Here is a 24,656-nt window from a genome sequence, read left to right as displayed (position 1 = left end):
CACCTCCCACTTGCTCGTGTCCCTTCCCAGCATGCCCGGTAACCACATGTCTCCTTCCTGCCAGGCACCGCACCCCCTGCCCCTGTCTCCACTGCTGCCGCCAATGCCGAGTCAGTGGACATCCAGCGGCAGTTGCAGGTTGGTCAGGCTGCGATGCTTAATGTCCTCCATGGCCACAGCCAAGTGCTGAACAACATGGAGGCATACTTGGAGGGCATTTTTTCATCGCAGGCTGACCAACGCAACTTGCTGAGGTCCATTGACTCGACACTGACTGCAGCAGTGGGTCTCCTGCAGCGCTACGTCCAACCCCCTACCCCTGACACATCCACACTTCCCACTCCCATGCCTGTCCCACGTACACCCAGACGTCAGCATGCACCCACCACAACAGACACAGGCACCACACCAGCAGGGAAGGTCATACGCTCACCTCCTGGCACGCACACACAGGGTGGAGTAGGCACACCCACTGGGTCGGGGGGCAAACGTAAGTCACGCAGCCAGAGTGGGAGTCCGCATTCCACCAAATCCACTACCTCCAAATCCCCTCCCCTCAGCTCTCCTGGCCACATATCCGGCAAAGACTCCTTCATGGCCGCTCTGTCCCTGAGCCCCACTGTAACACCACCCCGCAAGCGGTCAAGGGAGTCCCCGGTCAGGGTGGTTGAGTCCCCCCCTGTCCACACCCTCCCCCTGTGGCGCTGCGACCCATCCCTCCGCCCCCCCCCCTCCTTGGGGCCTGTGGTTCCTTCGGGTGCAGGGGAGTCGCTGGAGGACCTTGCAAAGGTGTGCAGCGCCATCCTGGCCTCCGCATTTGGCCCTGACCCACCCCCTGTGGTGGAGTCCTCCATCCCTGCACCCACGACGCCTACCCTTCACCCTCATGTCCCTGCGGTGCCTGGTCCTTCCCCCCCACATGATGCCCTCCGCGCTCTGGAAGACGAAGGAGTCTGACTGTGCAGGCAAGCTAGGGGACACGCGTCCCACTGTGTCCCCCACCTGGATTGGAACTTTGGTTTGCCCTATGGGCATTGTACTTTTAAGAACTTTCAAGGGACAAACATATGTTTTGGATGCTGATTAAAGCAATTTATTTTTCCTTAGTACACAACTGTCTGTCTGGTATTGCTGTTGGTCGACCTGCCCCATTATTTTGGGTGGTGATTATGTGTTGGGTGTGTGGGAATTGTCGTCTTGTGCTGTTCATAGGGTGGATCCTGGTATCTGTGTGCCATCACAAGCTGTTGGCTACATAACTTTGTTCATGTAAGCAGTTACTGCATGGTGACATCGTCCCAAGGTGTGTTCCTTCCTCTGTGTAACCTGACTTCTTCCCTGCAGGGTCTTTCCAATATGTGGGGCTGAGCTGTGTCTACATTGGCTGGGTGTGTGATGGACTCGTTAGACTTGGGCCATGCATGCTGAGCGATGTCTCCGCCTGCATCATTCGTGGTGTCCTTGGTGGTCACTGTACTTGTGTATGTAGACTGTTGCCATGACTTCATGTGTACATGTATTCTTTTAGGCGCTATGCATATGTATACTTCCAGCCTCGCACACATGTGCTACATGTACTGCAGGATCTTTGTGCACCTGACTGACATTTGTGGGCATTGGATCTGTGGGTACTCCACCCTTTTCTTTGCAGGGGCACTGCTGTGAGTGTTAGGCACCCTCCTGTCTCTGGGCACTGCTGGGAGGACTCTGCACCCACCCCTCCTGTCTCTGGGCACTGCTGGGAGGACTCTACACCCACCCCTCCTGCGTCTGGGCACTGCTGGGAGGACTCTGCACCCACCCCTCCTGTCTCTGGGCACTGCTGGGAGGACTCTGCACCCACCCCTCCTGTCTCTGGGCACTGCTGGGAGGACTCTACACCCACCCCTCCTGCGTCTGGGCACTGCTGGGAGGACTCTGCACCCACCCCTCCTGTCTCTGGGCACTGCTGGGAGGACTCTACACCCACCCCTCCTGCGTCTGGGCACTGCTGGGAGGACTCTGCACCCACCCCTCCTGTCTCTGGGCACTGCTGGGAGGACTCTGCACCCACCCCTCCTGTCTCTGGGCACTGCTGGGAGGACTCTACACCCACCCATCCTGCGTCTGGGCACTGCTGGGAGGACTCTTCACCCACCCCTCCTGTCTCTGGGCACTGCTGGGAGGACTCTGCACCCACCCCTCCTGTCTCTGGGCACTGCTGGGAGGACTCTACACCCACTCCTCCTGCGTCTGGGCACTGCTGGGAGGACTCTGCACCCACCCCTCCTGTCTCTGGGCACTGCTGGGAGGACTCTGCACCCACCCCTCCTGTCTCTGGGCACTGCTGTGAGTGTTAGGCACCCACCCCTCCTGTCTCTGGGCACTGCTGGGAGGACTCTACACCCACCCCTCCTGCGTCTGGGCACTGCTGGGAGGACTCTGCACCCACCCCTCCTGTCTCTGGGCACTGCTGGGAGGACTCTGCACCCACCCCTCCTGTCTCTGGGCACCGCTGTGAGTGTTAGGCACCCACCCCTCCTGTGTCTGGGCACTGCTGGGAGGACTCTGCACCCACCCCTCCTGTCTCTGGGCACTGCTGGGAGGACTCTGCACCCACCCCTCCTGTGTCTGGGCACTGCTGGGAGGACTCTGCACCCACCCCTCCTGTCTCTGGGCACTGCTGGGAGGACTCTACACCCACCCCTCCTGCGTCTGGGCACTGCTAGGAGGACTCTGCACACACCCCTCCTATTTCAGGATATGTACGCTTAGAACATACATGGGTGTGGGTTCGCTACATGCATACGAGGTGGGGGTACGGTCCGTACATACACGGTTGGGGTGGGGGTACGCTCCATATGTACGCGGGTGAGGGTACGGGTCGTACTTACACTGTTGGGGTGGGGGTACGCTCCATACGTACGTGGGTGAGGGTACGGGTCGTACTTACACTGTTGGGGTGGGGGTACGCTCCATACGTACGCGGGTGAGGGTACGGGTCGTACTTACACTGTTGGGGTGGGGGTACGCTCCATACGTACGCGGGTGTGGGTACGGGTCATACTTACACTGTTGGGGTGGGGGTACGCTCCATACGTACGCGGGTGAGGGTACGGGTCGTACTTACACTGTTGGGGTGGGGGTACGCTCCATACGTACGCGGGTGAGGGTATGGGTCGTACTTACACTGTTGGGGTGGGGGTATGCTCCATACGTACGCGGGTGAGGGTACGGGTCGTACTTACACTGTTGGGGTGGGGGTACGCTCCATACGTACGCAGGTGTGGGTACGGGTCGTACTTACACTGTTGGGGTGGGGGTACGCTCCATACGTACGCGGGTGAGGGTACGGGTCGTACTTACACTGTTGGGGTGGGGGTACGCTCCATACGTACGCGGGTGAGGGTACGGGTCGTACTTACACTGTTGAGTTGGGGGTACGCTCCATACGTACGCGGGTGAGGGTACGGGTCGTACTTACACTGTTGGGGTGGGGGTACGCTCCATGCATACGGGGGTGGGGGTACGGTCCGTACATATCCGTCCCCGCGCTATGTGATGCTTGTGCGGGCCGTACCCAGGCCTTTGCCACGTGGGTACAGCCGTCCCGCCATTGTTGGGATGACGTAGGTGTGGGCGTGGTACGACTCGTACCCATGCTCTTAAGGCGTGGGTACGGGACTTACCTGTATTGTTGTCTTGCCGGTTCGCGTCGTCAAGCACTTCCGTTGTGGCGGACGCTGGCTTTGCTGGACACGCCCCCACCCCCTCGTAGTGACCAGGGCCTGGGGGTCAGGTATGTCCAGGGCATGTGTGCTGTGTGACTTTGGTGGGGGTTTTGTGGCCTGCCCCTGGTCCTGCCTCCCCCCCCCTTTCCCCCCTCCCTTTGTTGTTCTGACCTTCTGCGGCGTCTGCGTCGTAACCTGTAGAGGAGGTCGACTGCTATGAGGGCCGGGATGACACGTAGGTTCGGGTCCATGTCTGTCCGTCACGTGCAGGTACTGCTTGTTCGCGTCGTCCTGATTTCCCGGCAGTTTCTGGCTGCCGGAAAATATTCTCCGTGCGGGATGACGTCGGTGCGAATCGTAATTCCTGGTTCGTGAATGGCAGGCTGCGTGCGTCCCGACATCATGTCGGCGCTTTCCCGGATCACATTTGTATGTTTTTTTTTCGTCGGTCGGGGTTTTGTACGATTCGTACGGAAATGGTATTTCCGTGCGAATCGTAATTCCATGTTTGTATATTTTTTCGACCGGGTACGCGTCGGACGGAAAATATGCTCCGTCCGACGGTTCGTACCCGGTTTTTACCGGATCGTGATCGGCACCTTGGTCTTTCACCTGAAATTACCTTAAACTTTGTGATTTCATCCTCAAATGTTTCTGTAATTACAGGTTCTACATTGTCTTCAACATTTTGTTCTACTAATGTGTCAGTTTCTTCACTCTCTTGCTGAGGCCCAAAGTAACAAAACTCAATATCCTCACAGACCTGCTTCACATCTGAAACTTACCCACATAAAAGAGCACTCTTCAACTCACTTAACTTTAGTGCTGGACTTTTTGCATAATACAACCTTCTCACTAACTTCCGTATTTGAGTATGATGTACTGCAAGCATTCTGAAATGGTGAAAAACACTTTCACAAACTTTCCTAGAAAGAAAAGCCAGAGAATGACCTTGCAAACCAGTATGTTTTCTCACTCTGCAAGGGTCTAGTCCTTGCAACAGCCTAATCTTTTGTTTTACACTTTTTTTAGTATAGACTCGTAAAAAACTACATAATTTTTCAATAGATTCCTGTCGTACACTACAAACACTACTGCAATCCCAAGTGTACACAGGGTTTTTAGCAGGTCTCCCTAAAACTTCATCAGCTATCACTTCTTCTGCATTTCTTTCAACCATTTTCTCTTTCTCCATTGGACAACCATCACTAACCTCATAACCTCTACCACTGGTGTCAACTGCATACAATAATTTTTCACTTAGTGAATAACTCTCTTCATCAAAAAAAGGCTCTGAACTAGAACTGTGTTTCCATTCTCCCAAAAAAACATCACAATTTTTTTTTTATTAATAACTCTTTTCCTCCTACTTTTGGCCTTCATTACATATATTGGTTTCTCTAGTGATCGAATTCTGTTTAACAGTAAAATAAACAGTTTCCTTTTTACTTCAAAAGCCTTTTCCACAATGCTTTCAATATGCTTCTTTTCTTTATAAAATAAAGCTCTCTTTTTATATTTCTTCACATCTTTCAGCAAATTATGCACTACTCTCTCGTAAAATATTTTTTTGCGTAATTCCTTATACTGATTTTGTCTTCTTTTACCATACTTTATCTCCTTTGACTGAACATTTGCTTTTTTACTTTTCCTCTTATTTTGATTTTTTTTCTTACTTAAAACATTTTCTGAAGTTGCAGCATTCTCTACATTCTGTTTGCTCCTACAAACATTTTTAATAAATTGCTTTGTGATCTTACCAGAATTTTTTTTCCTTTTAGCCACATCATCTTGTTCATTCAATACTTGTGGTTGATGTTTCTTCAAATAATCCTCCTGTCTCTGTTCTTTTCTTTTTCTTTTTTTTTCTGGCATAATTTCTCAATTTTAACGTTGAAAAACAGTATCTGCAAAAAAGAATCACAAATAAATGTATATTAATAACTTTCAAATTTACAGTATTCCATTACTGTACAAACACATTTTATATAAAAACAGACTAAGAAACTATAGCCCTGAACCACAAGTGTGACGATGATTAAAACACTACATACATAGTGCAAACTACTTTGAAGCAGTTCATGCCCTAAAGCCTACCTCACTAAAAGACTACATGCTCATTGACTGAATGATTACAGTACTAAAAGGAGACACACTGGGTGAGTAACAGGGTGTTTGCTAGAAGTATATGAATACTAACTGGGGAATTGAAGGTGTGAAAGACAACTGTGTAGCTGATTAGAGAACTGAATGCATACTGGATAGGCATTTAAAGCAGTCCATGTGCTAAGGCCCGGCTCACTGCATGAGTACGTGGGTACTGACTGAATGATTAGACTACAGCAAGGAGACTGCCTGGATGAATTTATAAGTGGTAGGCTTTTCGCACAGGGAATGGATTAGTACTTGGTACTGAATGGGTCACTAGAAGAGTGCAAAGGGAGGGACAGGATGTTTGCTGGACTATATGGATACTGACTAGGGAATTGAAAGTGTAAACGACAAGTCTGTAGGTGGTTAGAAGACTGCATAGGGGTTTGAAGCAGTCCATGTGCTAAGGCCTGGCTCAGTGCATGAATACTTTGACAGTGACTTAATCATTAGAGTACTGTAAAGAGAGTGTCTTAGTGAATTTATAAGTGTTTGGGTTTTGGCACAGTGAATGGATTACTACATGGTGCTGAATGGGTCACTAGAAGACTGCAAAGGGACTGACAGGGTGTTTCCTAGAAGTGTATGGATACTGACTAGGGAATTGAAGGTGTGAAAACAACTGTGTAGGTGGTTAGAGAACTACATGCATACTGCATAGACATTTGAAGCAGTCTATTTGGTAATGAATGGTTCACAACATAAGTACTTAGAAACTGACTAAATCATCAGACTACTTCTAGGACAGTGCCTGGGTAAAAATTGTAAATTTTCAGCTCTGGTGCAGTGAAGACAATACTACATGGTACTGCACTTTAGTGTCAAATCATGACTCATTTTATCAATGCATACGCAAACACTGGCTTCTAATGCTACTAAAACTTGACAACATGATAGGCTTTATAGCAGTTATCTGTCAGCAAATTCATGATGTTACCAAACGCTTCTCTCACAGTGGTTCCCAAATGCACACAGACTCACAGTGTGATTCTAGACAAGCAGCACTATCCCTAGGAGTTTACCAAAACTCATTCACTACACTGGAAGTGGTAAGGGAACTGCACACAATCTACATATTTCACGACTACACTTTACTGTCAATACCTAACTCATTTAATTGAAGCATAAGCCATAACTGTCTTCTAATGCTACTAAAACTTCACAACTTGACATGTTTTAAAACAGTTATCTGTCAGCAAATACACGATGTTACCAAACACTTCTCTCATAGTGGTTCCCAAATGTACACAGACTCACAGTGTGATTCTAGACAAGCACCACTATCCCTAGGAGTTTACCAAAACTCATTCACTACAGTGGAAGAGGTAAGGGAACTGCACACAATCCACATATTTCATGACTGCACTTTAGTGTCAATGCCCGACTCATTTAATCAACACATAAGCAAAGACTGGCTTCTAATGCTGCTAAAATTTGAGAACATGACATGTTTTAAAACAGTTATCTGTCAGCAAATACACGATGTTACCAAACGCTTCTCTCACAGTGGTTCCCAAATGTACACAGACTCACAGTGTGATTCTAGACAAACACCACTATCCCTAAGACTTTACCAAAACTCATTCACTACAGTGGAAGTGGTAAAGGAACTGCACACAATCTACATATTTCACGACTGCACTTTAATGTCAATGCCTGACTAATGTAATCAACGCATAAGCAAAGACTGGCTTCTAATGCTACTAAAACTTGACAACATGACAGGTTTTAAAACAGTTATCTGTCAGCAAATACACAATGATACCAAACGCTTCTCTCACAGTGGTTCCCAAATGCACACAGACTCACAGTGTGATTCTATACAAGCACCACTATCCCTAGGAGTTTACCAAAACTCATTCACTACACTGGAAGTGGTAAGGGAACTGCACACAATCTACATATTTCACGACTTCGCTTTACTGTCCATACCTAACTCATTTAATGGAAGCATAAGCCATAACTGTCTTCTAATGCTACTAAAACTTGAGAACATGACATGTTTTAAAACAGTTATATGTCAGAAAATACACGATGTTACCAAACGCTTCTCTCACAGTGGTTCCCAAATCTACACAGACTCACAGTGTGATTCTAGACAAGCACCACTATCCCTAGGAGTTTACCAAAACTCATTCACTACAGTGGAAGAGGTAAGGGAACTGCACACAATCTACATATTTCACGACTGCACTGTAGTGTCAATGCCTGACTCATTTAATCAACACATAAGCAAAGACTGGCTTCTAATGCTACTAAAACCTGACAACATGACAGGTTTTAAAACAGTTATCTGTCAGCAAATACACAATGTTACCAAACGCTTCTCTCACAGTGGTTCCCAAATGCACACAGACTCACAGTGTGATTCTAGACAAGCACCACTATCCCTAGGACTTTACCAAAACACATTCACTACAGTGGAAGTGGTAAAGGAACTGCACACATTCTACATATTTCACGACTGCACTTTAATGTCAATGCCTGACTAATTTAATCAACGCATAAGCAAAGACTGGCTTCTAATGCTACTAAAACTTGACAACATGACAGGTTTTAAAACAGTTATCTGTCAGCAAATACATGATGTTACCAAGCGCTTCTCTCACAGTGGTTCCCAAATGCACACAGACTCACAGTGTGATTCTACACAAGCACCACTATCCCTAGGAGTTTACCAAAACTCATTCACTACAGTGCAAGTGGTAAGGGAACTGCACACAATCTACATATTTCACGACTGCACTTTAGTGTCAATGCCTGACTCATTTAATCAACGCATAAGCAATGACTGGCTTCTAATGCTACTAAAACTTGACAACATGACAGGATTTAAAATAGTTATCTGTCAGCAAATAAACAATGTTACCATATGCTTCTCTCACATTAGTTCCCAAATGCACACAGACTCACAATGTGATTCTAGACAACAACCACTATCCCTACGAGTTTACCAAACCTTATTTACTACTATGGAAGTGGTAAGAGAACTGCACACAATGTGCATATTTCGAAAGTGCACTTTTGTATCATTGCCTGACTCATTTAATCAACGCATAAGCAAACACTGGATTCTAATGCTACTAAAACTTGACAACATGACAGGTTTTAAAATAGTTATCTGTCAGCAAATACAAGATATTACTAAATGCTTCTCTCACAGTGGTTCCCAAATGCACACATGCTCTCTGTGTGATTCTAGACAAACAACACTATCCCTTGCACTATACCAAAACACATTTCTTCATCTACAAGGTGTACTACATTTTACTGCAGAAACATAACTCATTTCACAAATTCATAAACAATGACTGGTTTCTAATTCTACCAAAATATAAAAACTGCATAGTTATCTGTCTACAAGCACATGAAAAAAACAAATCCTTATCAAAAAATGGTTTCTACATGCACACACACTTTCAATAAGATTGTAGAGAAAAAAAAGTACTCGCTACACTTTAGCAGAAGAAATACATTAGTCTGATTAAAATAAAAAATAGTCTACCTACATCCCCTCACAATTAAATAACTCAACTTTCAAGATGTTTTGTAGATTAAGAAGTATATCAGTCACACACCAGATTTTCTTATACAGAATCTCTGCACTGTGCACCTGTCAGCAGAACCAAAGAATGGCAAAGTTTCCCTCTCATTTTCCACACACATACATGTAAACATCAAATCACATTCCTTCCCACATAAATTCAAAAGCAAACACACATTTCTATTGGTTAAACATTTCAACCCTTTCCAAATGACATAAACTTCAACCCTTCCCCCAATCTGCCTTCTGCCCGTTACCATAGAAACAGGTCATGGAACACTGTACTGAGCACACAGGTCACAAGTTCAGCACACACAATGTTGCTAATCAAAACAGCAAGTGTGCTTGACTTCTCAACATATCAGCTTATCATATATAATGTTCCTTTCACGTACTTTTTGTTAACCAATAAGAATCATGCGTTTAAAAAACAGAAACATGCACCCTACCTTTCAGTGTAGAAGGTTGTTAAACAACCAATGATTTCTTATCTTTTTTCAAAATTGCATCTTAGCCACCATTTTAGAAACATCTTAGTTTCCAAACTGCCATTTCATTTACAGAGACCATCTGAGTGCATCCAGACCTCCTTACAAGATGCTTACAGTGTGGATTGTGGGACACAGCTACATTTTCTGGAGCCAAAGGTATGCAGAAAACAAAGGCATTCACAAAGACCTAGGTTTGCCAAATGTAGACATTAAATGGATTGGACAGAGAGGGTTAAAGTGGCTCCAATTGATGCCATTGGTGAAATCCTTCATGCAAATCCAACACCCTGACCTCATAATAGTGCACTGTGGTGGCAATGACCTAGGCACTTTGACTGGGGTAGGTCTGGAAATGCTTATGAAGGACACCTTTGCAGAACTGATTTCACTTTTCCCTAAAACTGCCTTTGTGTACTCTAACATATGCCAAAGGCAGAAATGGAACTGGTCCGATCATTTTTGTCCACAGATTGAGAAAGCTAGGAAACATGTGAATAAATCTGTTTCTGCTTTTCTCCGAGACTACAGAATGGGGTCCATTTACAATAACAATCTGCGCTTTCATATGCAAGAGATGTATAGGAGAGATGGAGTACACTTTACTGATGAAGGAAACAGAGTCCTCCTCAACAACTTTAGACTCTGTATAGGTACTTACTTATAAGTACCAAAAACTCTCAATGAACACAATGGCTCTTTTTAGAGCCACTCAAGAACAAAACACTTAAGCTTAATCTTTATTTCCCAACGATTTCATTTTTTTTCCCTTGGATCCGCGAACCCACCGCGAGAGGATCCGTGCATCCAACGCGATAGGATGCGTGCACCGAGCGCGCATTTTGCCGTTTTTAAAAAAAAAAATAGGGGGGTCCCAGGGGGTCCTTCTGGGACCCCCTAAGCACCTCTAGAGGTTCAGAGTATTTCCACTCTGCCCCCTTTATATGTTTTACACACTTATTCCCCTTGCTTCTTCAGCCTCGCTTCTACCGAGGCAGAAAATGGCCACCAACAGTTCCTGGTTTCGAATGTAGAGAGACACTCGACAGCCACTTAGCATTCAGCGTGCGATCGGGAGGGTGCGCGCTCGGTTCGGGGAGGGTGCGTGTACGGTGCGTGTACAGTCCGCGGATCCTCCACGGCCATAGATATAACTAACTTTTTTACCCTAATTTTCTCAGGAACTACTGAACAGATTCACACCATTTATGCAAAAGGCACGAGTCTGAACTGAGGACTACCTCTTTGCCAAATTTGGTGTCATTCCGTTCAGCGGTTCGGGCTGTAGCTGCGACAACAGATCCTATGGGAAATTGCATGGGGAAAATGCGTATTGGGACCCCCCTTTTTCTCGGCCCCCGCTTGACGAATCACCACAAAACTTTCAGGGTAGGAGCGGAGCGGAGCTGGCCAAAAGTTTGGAAAATTTCGCGAGGATTCGTCAACCGGCGCCAGACTTATTGGGAATAGAATGTTGCAGATTTCCTATGGAAAATAGGTCCTAACTATAACTATCTACTGCCGACCGCCAGTAGATAATATATATATATATATATATATATATATATATATATATATTACCTACTGGCAGCCGCCAGTAGGTAGTTATAGTTAGGACCTATTTTCCATAGGAAATCCACAACATTCTATTTGGAATAACGTTGGCGTTGATTGATGAATCTTCGCGAAATTTTCCAAACTTTTGGCCAGCTCCGGTCCGCTCCTATCCTGAAAATTTCACAGTGATTCGTCAAGCGGGGGCAGAGAAAAAAGGGGGGTCCCAAAATGCGTTTTCCCTTATGCATTTTCCCATAGGACCTGTTGACGCAGCTACAGCCCGAAGTGCTGAACGGAATTACACCAAATTTGGCAAAGAGGTAGTCCTCAGTTCAGACTTGTGCCTTTTGCTTAAATGGTATAAATCCGTTCAGTAGTTACACCAGCACTGTGTTCCGCATTGGGAGAGAGGATGCAGCATTGACTGCAGGGGACACAAATTCGGGTTTCTTTTTAACATCATTATTTTGGTTCCGGGATGCTGAGGGTAAACGTGACCTGAAAGTCAACAAGTTGGGACACCACCTGGTGTTTGGAAGTCCCTCACTTTACGGACTCCCGCATTAGACTACGTTGACCAGCATGCACCTGGACTCAGTGAAGCACAAGATGCAATATCCTTTTTTAACAGAGGCGGGGTTGTAACATCCAGCCAATGAGAGTGGCTACATGAGCGTCACAGGACATCACATGACCCCCAGGTGAGAGGCTCTGTTTGGAAACCGGCACTGAAGAAAGCTTACTGGCTGAAACGCGTCTGCCAAGCGTTTCCTGAACATTTGCAGCTTTTGTGCTTGTCAAACTATTTGGAATAAATCCTCTTTGTGTACCCCAGCATATGTCGGCCTCATTCTTCGTGTGGAGTGAGGATTGGACTTTATATATATAAATATATATTACCTACTGGCGGTCGCCAGTAGGTAGTTATAGTTAGGACCACGTTTCCATAGGAAATCCGCAACATTCTATTTTGAATAACTTTGGCGCCGGTCGACGAATCCTCACGAATTTTTCAAAATAGGTGGGGCGCTACGCTCCGCTCCTACCCTGAAAGTCTCGGGGGGATTCGTCAAGCGGGGGCTGAGATAAAAGGGGGGTCCCAAAACGCGTTTTTCCCATGCATTTTTCCATAGGACCTTTAGACAGGGCTACAGCCCGAACGGCTGAACAGAATTACTAGAAATTTGGCAGAGAGGTAGTCCTCAGGTCAAGGAAGTGCCTTTTGTAGGTTTGGTGTAAATCTGTTCAGTAGATTCTGAGAAAATAGCCTTTAAATCAATATATATATCTGAGCCAGCTTACGGTGCGCTTACGGTACGCTTACCGTACGCGTACGGTGGCGTGCGCGAGCGCGATTCTGATTGGCTCTTAGATCTTAGTAAACATTCGAATCGGCCGAAACCAGGAAGCGGCGGCCGCCATTTTCTCTCTCGCACTGAGAGTTAGGTTTTAAAATAAAGCCCAAAAACATGTAAAGGGGCTGTTTAGACAGCTCCCACACACATAGCCATGTTGAGGGAGTCCCCAAAGATCCCCCAAGGCCCAAAATGTAATTTTTATTTTTTCGCTAATTTCGCCGATTACGCTTACCGTACGCGTACGGTTAAAAATTATTAAAAAAAAAAAAACTATCCACACTCTCCCCACCACGTGTGCAAATGGTGTCCCAAGGCCACCAATTGTGCATGGCTTATACGAGGTAAGTGATAAACTATAATATTTTTAAAAAAAATAATAAAAGAAAAAATTATCCACACTCTCTCCACCCCGTGTGCAAATGCTGCCCGAAGGGCACCATTTGTGCATGGCTTATAAAAATTACGAAAAATTAAAATATTACCTTTCAAAACGAAGTGCATCATATGTCCTCCATGTGCGCATGGTGCGCGAAGGGCATCGTGCGTACATGGCCCATCTAGCGTAACGTGGGCACGCGGTGCGCGTTGCGCACCGCGTGCCCACCGTGCGTGCACGGCACTAACTGCGTAAAGTGGGCGCGCAGTGCGCGAAGCGCACCGCGTGCTTACTGTGCGCGCACGGTGCGCGAAGCGCACCGTGTGCGCACCGAACGAACTGCGTTAAGTGGGCGCGCACGCCACGAATGGCGTAAAGTAACTTAGCATTTAAAAAAACGTACAAATTCACTGAAAAAACCATAGGTTTCACACACGTTATAGTTAGGAATTAGCATTTAAAAAACCTTGCAAATTCACTGAAAAAACCATAGGTTTCACACATGTTATAGTTAGCGGAAATTTTACTGATAAAAAACCAGTGAAATTCCCCCGTTATAGTTAGTGCAGGCAACTATAACTCACGCGACCGCAATCTTCTGCTGATGACATATGTGTCTTTATGAAAAAAAAATATTTGTAATATATGTATAGCTAAAAATGTATGGAAGAAGACATGGGCAAATAAGTGTCTAAATACAGTATTAGCATCAGCAGAGGATTGCGGTCGCGTGAGTTATAGTTGCCTGCACTAACTATAACGGGGGAATTTCACTGGTTTTTTATCAGTAAAATTTCCGCTAACTATAACATGTGTGAAACCTATGGTTTGAATTTGCAAGGTTTTTTAAATGCTAATTCCTAACTATAACGTGTGTGAAACCTATGGTTTTTTCAGTGAATATATATATATATATATATATATATATATATATATATATATATATATATATCGAAGCTCAAGGTTGCCCTGTTGTGGGAAGCACTCTGACGCTGTTCGTGGGTAACACCCTTTTATTGGTACAAGAAGCGCAGATGGAACATCAATCGCGTAGGCAGTTCAGCAACGTCCCAGAGCCTGACGCGTTTCGAAGTGTAGAAACCTTCTTCCTCAGAGGCAAGGACGTTCTGAAGGTGTGCTTTGTGGACTTGCCCCTTAAATTGCCAAATGGCCCGCCCTTGATGGGCCCCTCATGCCGTTCTGAGCAAGGGATGCTGGGTCATAGATATGCCAGAAAACCCGGTCTGTATAGACCGCTCATCGCCATGAGCGAGGAATGCTGGGCCATGTAGTCCCTGACGAATTTGATCGCGTTGCACGTCATGTTCCTGCCGCCAAATTCAAGCTCTCAGATGGGCCTCAATGTCCATGCCCCTCTTTAAATCCATCACAACGTCCCCAATTGCAGGTCAGCTAGGTAACTGGCCTTCTGGCTCCCGATTGTGGGGTGGTGCATTCCCGACGGCCGGACCGCCGCCAAAAATCGAAGCTCAAGGTTGCCCTGTTGTGGGAAGCACTCTGACGCTGTTCGTGGGTAACACCCTTTTATTGGTACAAGAAGCGCAGATGGAACATCAATCGCGTAGGCAGTTCAGCAACGTCCCAGAGCCTGACGCGTTTTGAAGTGTAGAAACCTTCTTCCTCAGAGGCAAGGACGTTCTGAAGGTGTGCTTTGTGGACTTGCCCCTTAAATTGCCAAATGGCCCGCCCTTGATGGGCCCCTCATGCCGTTCTGAGCAAGGGATGCTGGGTCATAGATATGCCAGAAAACCCGGTCTGTATAGACCGCTCATCGCCATGAGCGAGGAATGCTGGGCCATGTAGTCCCTGACGAATTTGATCGCGTTGCACGTCATGTTCCTGCCGCCAAATTCAAGCCCTCAGATGGGCCTCAATGTCCATGCCCCTCTTTAAATCCATCACAACGTCCCCAATTGCAGGTCAGCTAGGTAACTGGCCTTCTGGCCCCCGATTGTGGGGTGGTGCATTCCCGACGGCCGGACCGCCGCCAAAAATCGAAGCTCAAGGTTGGCCTGTTGTGGGAAGCACTCTGACGCTGTTCGTGGGTAACACCCTTTTATTGGTACAAGAAGCGCAGATGGAACATCAATCGCGTAGGCAGTTCAGCAACGTCCCAGAGCCTGACGCGTTTCGAAGTGTAGAAACCTTCTTCCTCAGAGGCAAGGACGTTCTGAAGGTGTGCTTTGTGGACTTGCCCCTTAAATTGCCAAATGGCCCGCCCTTGATGGGCCCCTCATGCCGTTCTGAGCAAGGGATGCTGGGTCATAGATATGCCAGAAAACCTGGTCTGTATAGACCGCTCATCGCCATGAGCGAGGAATGCTGGGCCATGTAGTCCCTGACGAATTTGATCGCGTTGCACGTCATGTTCCTGACGCCAAATTCAAGCCCTCAGATGGGCCTCAATGTCCATGCCCCTCTTTAAATCCATCACAACGTCCCCAATTGCAGGTCAGCTAGGTAACTGGCCTTCTGGCCCCCGATTGTGGGGTGGTGCATTCCCGACGGCCGGACCGCCGCCAAAAATCGAAGCTCAAGGTTGCCCTGTTGTGGGAAGCACTCTGACGCTGTTCGTGGGTAACACCCTTTTATTGGTACAAGAAGCGCAGATGGAACATCAATCGCGTAGGCAGTTCAGCAACGTCCCAGAGCCTGACGCGTTTCGAAGTGTAGAAACCTTCTTCCTCAGAGGCAAGGACGTTCTGAAGGTGTGCTTTGTGGACTTGCCCCTTAAATTGCCAAATAGCCCGCCCTTGATGGGCCCCTCATGCCGTTCTGAGCAAGGGATGCTGGGTCATAGATATGCCAGAAAACCCGGTCTGTATAGACCGCTCATCGCCATGAGCGAGGAATGCTGGGCCATGTAGTCCCTGACGAATTTGATCGCGTTGCACGTCATGTTCCTGCCGCCAAATTCAAGCCCTCAGATGGGCCTCAATGTCCATGCCCCTCTTTAAATCCATCACAACGTCCCCAATTGCAGGTCAGCTAGGTAACTGGCCTTCTGGCCCCCGATTGTGGGGTGGTGCATTCCCGACGGCCGGACCGCCGCCAAAAATCGAAGCTCAAGGATGCCCTGTTGTGGGAAGCACTCTGACGCTGTTCGTGGGTAACACCCTTTTATTGGTACAAGAAGCGCAGATGGAACATCAATCGCGTAGGCAGTTTAGCAACGTCCCAGAGCCTGACGCGTTTCGAAGTGTAGAAACCTTCTTCCTCAGAGGCAAGGACGTTCTGAAGGTGTGCTTTGTGGACTTGCCCCTTAAATTGCCAAATGGCCTGCCCTTGATGGGCCCCTCATGCCGTTCTGAGCAAGGGATGCTGGGTCATAGATATGCCAGAAAACCCGGTCTGTATAGACCGCTCATCGCCATGAGCGAGGAATGCTGGGCCATGTAGTCCCTGACGAATTTGATCGCGTTGCACGTCATGTTCCTGCCGCCAAATTCAAGCCCTCAGATGGGACTCAATGTCCATGCTCCTCTTTAAATCCATCACAACGTCCCCAATTGCAGGTCAGCTAGGTAACTGGCCTTCTGGCCCCCGATTGTGGGGTGGTGCATTCCCGACGGCCGGACCGCCGCCAAAAATCGAAGCTCAAGGTTGCCCTGTTGTGGGAAGCACTCTGACGCTGTTCGTGGGTAACACCCTTTTATTGGTACAAGAAGCGCAGATGGAACATCAATCGTGTAGGCAGTTCAGCAACGTCCCAGAGCCTGACGCGTTTCGAAGTGTAGAAACCTTCTTCCTCAGAGGCAAGGACGTTCTGAAGGTGTGCTTTGTGGACTTGCCCCTTAAATTGCCAAATGGCCCGCCCTTGATGGGCCCCTCATGCCGTTCTGAGCAAGGGATGCTGGGTCATAGACAAACACATTTTATATAAAAACAGACTAAGAAACTATAGCCCTGAACCACAAGTGTGACGATGATTAAAACACTACATACATAGTGCAAACTTCTTTGAAGCAGTTCATGCCCTAAAGCCTACCTCACTAAAAGACTACATGCTCATTGACTGAATGATTACAGTACTAAAAGGAGACACACTGGGTGAGTAACAGGGTGTTTGCTAGAAGTATATGAATACTAACTAGGGAATTGAAGGTGTGAAAGACAACTGTGTAGCTGATTAGAGAACTGAATGCATACTGGATAGGCATTTAAAGCAGTCCATGTGCTAAGGCCCGGCTCACTGCATGAGTACGTGGGTACTGACTGAATGATTAGACTACAGCAAGGAGACTGCCTGGATGAATTTATAAGTGGTAGGCTTTTCGCACAGGGAATGGATTAGTACTTGGTACTGAATGGGTCACTAGAAGAGTGCAAAGGGAGGGACAGGATGTTTGCTGGACTATATGGATACTGACTAGGGAATTGAAAGTGTAAACGACAAGTCTGTAGGTGGTTAGAAGACTGCATAGGGGTTTGAAGCAGTCATGTGCTAAGGCCTGGCTCAGTGCATGAATACTTTGACAGTGACTTAATCATTAGAGTACTGTAAAGAGAGTGTCTTAGTGAATTTATAAGTGTTTGGGTTTTGGCACAGTGAATGGATTACTACATGGTGCTGAATGGGTCACTAGAAGACTGCAAAGGGACTGACAGGGTGTTTCCTAGAAGTGTATGGATACTGACTAGGGAATTGAAGGTGTGAAAACAACTGTGTAGGTGGTTAGAGAACTACATGCATACTGCATAGACATTTGAAGCAGTCTATTTGGTAATGAATGGTTCACAACATAAGTACTTAGAAACTGACTAAATCATCAGACTACTTCTAGGACAGTGCCTGGGTAAAAATTGTAAATTTTCAGCTCTGGTGCAGTGAAGACAATACTACATGGTACTGCACTTTAGCGTCAAATCATGACTCATTTTATCAATGCATACGCAAACACTGGCTTCTAATGCTACTAAAACTTGACAACATGATAGGCTTTATAGCAGTTATCTGTCAGCAAATTCATGATGTTACCAAACGCTTCTCTCACAGTGGTTCCCAAATGCACACAGACTCACAGTGTGATTCTAGACAAGCAGCACTATCCCTAGGAGTTTACCAAAACTCATTCACTACACTGGAAGTGGTAAGGGAACTGCACACAATCTACATATTTCACGACTACACTTTACTGTCAATACCTAACTCATTTAATTGAAGCATAAGCCATAACTGTCTTCTAATGCTACTAAAACTTCACAACTTGACATGTTTTAAAACAGTTATCTGTCAGCAAATACACGATGTTACCAAACACTTCTTTCATAGTGGTTCCCAAATGTACACAGACTCACAGTGTGATTCTAGACAAGCACCACTATCCCTAGGAGTTTACCAAAACTCATTCACTACAGTGGAAGAGGTAAGGGAACTGCACACAATCCACATATTTCATGACTGCACTTTAGTGTCAATGCCCGACTCATTTAATCAACACATAAGCAAAGACTGGCTTCTAATGCTGCTAAAATTTGAGAACATGACATGTTTTAAAACAGTTATCTGTCAGCAAATACACGATGTTACCAAACGCTTCTCTCACAGTGGTTCCCAAATGTACACAGACCCACAGTGTGATTCTAGACAAACACCACTATCCCTAAGACTTTACCAAAACTCATTCACTACAGTGGAAGTGGTAAAGGAACTGCACACAATCTACATATTTCACGACTGCACTTTAATGTCAATGCCTGACTAATGTAATCAACGCATAAGCAAAGACTGGCTTCTAATGCTACTAAAACTTGACAACATGACAGGTTTTAAAACAGTTATCTGTCAGCAAATACACAATGATACCAAACGCTTCTCTCACAGTGGTTCCCAAATGCACACAGACTCACAGTGTGATTCTAGACAAGCACCACTATCCCTAGGACTTTACCAAAACACATTCACTACAGTGGAAGTGGTAAAGGAACTGCACACATTCTACATATTTCACGACTGCACTTTAATGTCAATGCCTGACTAATTTAATCAACGCATAAGCAAAGACTGGCTTCTAATGCTACTAAAACTTGACAACATGACAGGTTTTAAAACAGTTATCTGTCAGCAAATACATGATGTTACCAAGCGCTTCTCTCACAGTGGTTCCCAAATGCACACAGACTCACAGTGTGATTCTACACAAGCACCACTATCCCTAGGAGTTTACCAAAACTCATTCACTACAGTGCAAGTGGTAAGGGAACTGCACACAATCTACATATGTCACGACTGCACTTTAGTGTCAATGCCTGACTCATTTAATCAACGCATAAGCAATGACTGGCTTCTAATGCTACTAAAACTTGACAACATGACAGGATTTAAAATAGTTATCTGTCAGCAAATAAACAATGTTACCATATGCTTCTCTCACATTAGTTCCCAAATGCACACAGACTCACAATGTGATTCTAGACAACAACCACTATCCCTACGAGTTTACCAAACCTTATTTACTACTATGGAAGTGGTAAGAGAACTGCACACAATGTGCATATTTCGAAAGTGCACTTTTGTATCATTGCCTGACTCATTTAATCAACGCATAAGCAAACACTGGATTCTAATGCTACTAAAACTTGACAACATGACAGGTTTTAAAATAGTTATCTGTCAGCAAATACAAGATATTACTAAATGCTTCTCTCACAGTGGTTCCCAAATGCACACATGCTCTCTGTGTGATTCCAGACAAACAACACTATCCCTTGCACTATACCAAAACACATTTCTTCATCTACAAGGAGTACTACATTTTACTGCAGAAACATAACTCATTTCACAAATTCATAAACAATGACTGGTTTCTAATTCTACCAAAATATAAAAACTGCATAGTTATCTGTCTACAAGCACATGAAAAAAACAAATCCTTATCACAAAATGGTTTCTACATGCACACACACTTTCAATAAGATTGTAGAGAAAAAAAAGTACTCGCTACACTTTAGCAGAAGAAATACATTAGTCTGATTAAAATAAAAAATAGTCTACCTACATCCCCTCACAATTAAATAACTCAACTTTCAAGATGTTTTGTAGATTAAGAAGTATATCAGTCACACACCAGATTTTCTTATACAGAATCTCTGCACTGTGCACCTGTCAGCAGAACCAAAGAATGGCAAAGTTTCCCTCTCATTTTCCACACACATACATGTAAACATCAAATCACATTCCTTCCCACATAAATTCAAAAGCAAACACACATTTCTATTGGTTAAACATTTCAACCCTTTCCAAATGACATAAACTTCAACCCTTCCCCCAATCTGCCTTCTGCCCGTTACCATAGAAACAGGTCATGGAACACTGTACTGAGCACACAGGTCACAAGTTCAGCACACACAATGTTGCTAATCAAAACAGCAAGTGTGCTTGACTTCTCAACATATCAGCTTATCATATATAATGTTCCTTTCACGCACTTTTTGTTAACCAATAAGAATCATGCGTTTAAAAAACAGAAACATGCACCCTACCTTTCAGTGTAGAAGGTTGTTAAACAACCAATGATTTCTTATCTTTTTTCAAAATTGCATCTTAGCCACCATTTTAGAAACATCTTACTTTCCAAACTGCCATTTCATTTACAGAGACCATCTGAGTGCATCCAGACCTCCTTACAAGATGCTTACAGTGTGGATTGTGGGACACAGCTACATTTTCTGGAGCCAAAGGTATGCAGAAAACAAAGGCATTCACAAAGACCTAGGTTTGCCAAATGTAGACATTAAATGGATTGGACAGAGAGGGTTAAAGTGGCTCCAATTGATGCCATTGGTGAAATCCTTCATGCAAATCCAACACCCTGACCTCATAATAGTGCACTGTGGTGGCAATGACCTAGGCACTTTGACTGGGGTAGGTCTGGAAATGCTTATGAAGGACACCTTTGCAGAACTGATTTCACTTTTCCCTAAAACTGCCTTTGTGTACTCTAACATATGCCAAAGGCAGAAATGGAACTGGTCCGATCATTTTTGTCCACAGATTGAGAAAGCTAGGAAACATGTGAATAAATCTGTTTCTGCTTTTCTCCGAGACTACAGAATGGGGTCCATTTACAATAACAATCTGCGCTTTCATATGCAAGAGATGTATAGGAGAGATGGAGTACACTTTACTGATGAAGGAAACAGAGTCCTCCTCAACAACTTTAGACTCTGTATAGGTACTTACTTATAAGTACCAAAAACTCTCAATGAACACAATGGCTCTTTTTAGAGCCACTCAAGAACAAAACACTTAAGCTTAATCTTTATTTCCCAACGATTTCATTTTTTTTCCCTTGGATCCGCGAACCCACCGCGAGAGGATCCGTGCATCCAACGCGATAGGATGCGTGCACCGAGCGCGCATTTTGCCGTTTTTAAAAAAAAAAATAGGGGGGTCCCAGGGGGTCCTTCTGGGACCCCCTAAGCACCTCTAGAGGGTCAGAGTATTTCCACTCTGCCCCCTTTATATGTTTTACACACTTATTCCCCTTGCTTCTTCAGCCTCGCTTCTACCGAGGCAGAAAATGGCCGCCAACAGTTCCTGGTTTCGAATGTAGAGAGACACTCGACAGCCACTTAGCATTCAGCGTGCGATCGGGAGGGTGCGCGCTCGGTTCGGGGAGGGTGCGTGTACGGTGCGTGTACAGTCCGCGGATCCTCCGCGGCCATAGATATAACTAACTTTTTTACCCTAATTTTCTCAGGAACTACTGAACAGATTCACACCATTTATGCAAAAGGCACGAGTCTGAACTGAGGACTACCTCTTTGCCAAATTTGGTGTCATTCCGTTCAGCGGTTCGGGCTGTAGCTGCGACAACAGATCCTATGGGAAATTGCATGGGGAAAATGCGTATTGGGACCCCCCTTTTTCTCGGCCCCCGCTTGACGAATCACCACAAAACTTTCAGGGTAGGAGCGGAGCGGAGCTGGCCAAAAGTTTGGAAAATTTCGCGAGGATTCGTCAACCGGCGCCAGACTTATTGGGAATAGAATGTTGCAGATTTCCTATGGAAAATAGGTCCTAACTATAACTATCTACTGCCGACCGCCAGTAGATAATATATATATATATATATATATATATATATATATATATATATATATATATATATATATATATATATATATATATATTACCTACTGGCAGCCGCCAGTAGGTAGTTATAGTTAGGACCTATTTTCCATAGGAAATCCACAACATTCTATTTGGAATAACGTTGGCGTTGATTGATGAATCTTCGCGAAATTTTCCAAACTTTTGGCCAGCTCCGGTCCGCTCCTATCCTGAAAATTTCACAGTGATTCGTCAAGCGGGGGCAGAGAAAAAAGGGGGGTCCCAAAATGCGTTTTCCCTTATGCATTTTCCCATAGGACCTGTTGACGCAGCTACAGCCCGAAGTGCTGAACGGAATTACACCAAATTTGGCAAAGAGGTAGTCCTCAGTTCAGACTTGTGCCTTTTGCTTAAATGGTATAAATCCGTTCAGTAGTTACACCAGCACTGTGTTCCGCATTGGGAGAGAGGATGCAGCATTGACTGCAGGGGACACAAATTCAGGTTTCTTTTTAACATCATTATTTTGGTTCCGGGATGCTGAGGGTAAACGTGACCTGAAAGTCAACAAGTTGGGACACCACCTGGTGTTTGGAAGTCCCTCACTTTACGGACTCCCGCATTAGACTACGTTGACCAGCATGCACCTGGACTCAGTGAAGCACAAGATGCAATATCCTTTTTTAACAGAGGCGGGGTTGTAACATCCAGCCAATGAGAGTGGCTACATGAGCGTCACAGGACATCACATGACCCCCAGGTGAGAGGCTCTGTTTGGAAACCGGCACTGAAGAAAGCTTACTGGCTGAAACGCGTCTGCCAAGCGTTTCCTGAACATTTGCAGCTTTTGTGCTTGTCAAACTATTTGGAATAAATCCTCTTTGTGTACCCCAGCATATGTCGGCCTCATTCTTCGTGTGGAGTGAGGATTGGACTTTATATATATAAATATATATTACCTACTGGCGGTCGCCAGTAGGTAGTTATAGTTAGGACCACGTTTCCATAGGAAATCCGCAACATTCTATTTTGAATAACTTTGGCGCCGGTCGACGAATCCTCACGAATTTTTCAAAATAGGTGGGGCGCTACGCTACGCTCCTACCCTGAAAGTCTCGGGGGGATTCGTCAAGCGGGGGCTGAGATAAAAGGGGGGTCCCAAAACGCGTTTTTCCCATGCATTTTTCCATAGGACCTTTAGACAGGGCTACAGCCCGAACGGCTGAACAGAATTACTAGAAATTTGGCAGAGAGGTAGTCCTCAGGTCAAGGAAGTGCCTTTTGTAGGTTTGGTGTAAATCTGTTCAGTAGATTCTGAGAAAATAGCCTTTAAATCAATATATATATCTGAGCCAGCTTACGGTGCGCTTACGGTACGCTTACCGTACGCGTACGGTGGCGTGCGCGAGCGCGATTCTGATTGGCTCTTAGATCTTAGTAAACATTCGAATCGGCCGAAACCAGGAAGCGGCGGCCGCCATTTTCTCTCTCGCACTGAGAGTTAGGTTTTAAAATAAAGCCCAAAAACATGTAAAGGGGCTGTTTAGACAGCTCCCACACACATAGCCATGTTGAGGGAGTCCCCAAAGATCCCCCAAGGCCCAAAATGTAATTTTTATTTTTTCGCTAATTTCGCCGATTACGCTTACCGTACGCGTACGGTTAAAAATTATTAAAAAAAAAAACTATCCACACTCTCCCCACCACGTGTGCAAATGGTGTCCCAAGGCCACCAATTGTGCATGGCTTATACGAGGTAAGTGATAAACTATAATATTTTTAAAAAAAATAATAAAAGAAAAAATTATCCACACTCTCTCCACCCCGTGTGCAAATGGTGCCCGAAGGGCACCATTTGTGCATGGCTTATAAAAATTACGAAAAATAAAAATATTACCTTTCAAAACGAAGTGCATCATATGTCCTCCATGTGCGCACGGTGCGCGAAGCGCATCGTGCGTACATGGCCCATCTAGCGTAACGTGGGCACGCGGTGCGCGTAGCGCACCGCGTGCCCACCGTGCGTGCACGGCACTAACTGCGTAAAGTGGGCGCGCGGTGCGCGAAGCGCACCGCGTGCTTACTGTGCGCGCACGGTGCGCGAAGCGCACCGTGCGCGCACGGAACGAACTGCGTTAAATGGGCGCGCACGCCACGAATGGCGTAAAGTAACTTAGCATTTAAAAAAACGTACAAATTCACTGAAAAAACCATAGGTTTCACACACGTTATAGTTAGGAATTAGCATTTAAAAAACCTTGCAAATTCACTGAAAAAACCATAGGTTTCACACATGTTATAGTTAGCGGAAATTTTACTGATAAAAAACCAGTGAAATTCCCCCGTTATAGTTAGTGCAGGCAACTATAACTCACGCGACCGCAATCTTCTGCTGA

The sequence above is a fragment of the Triturus cristatus genome, chromosome 6 (genome assembly GCF_964204655.1).
Source record: "Triturus cristatus chromosome 6, aTriCri1.1, whole genome shotgun sequence".
Classification (NCBI taxonomy): Eukaryota; Metazoa; Chordata; class Amphibia; order Caudata; family Salamandridae; genus Triturus; species Triturus cristatus.
This window is presented reverse-complemented; position numbering follows the sequence as displayed.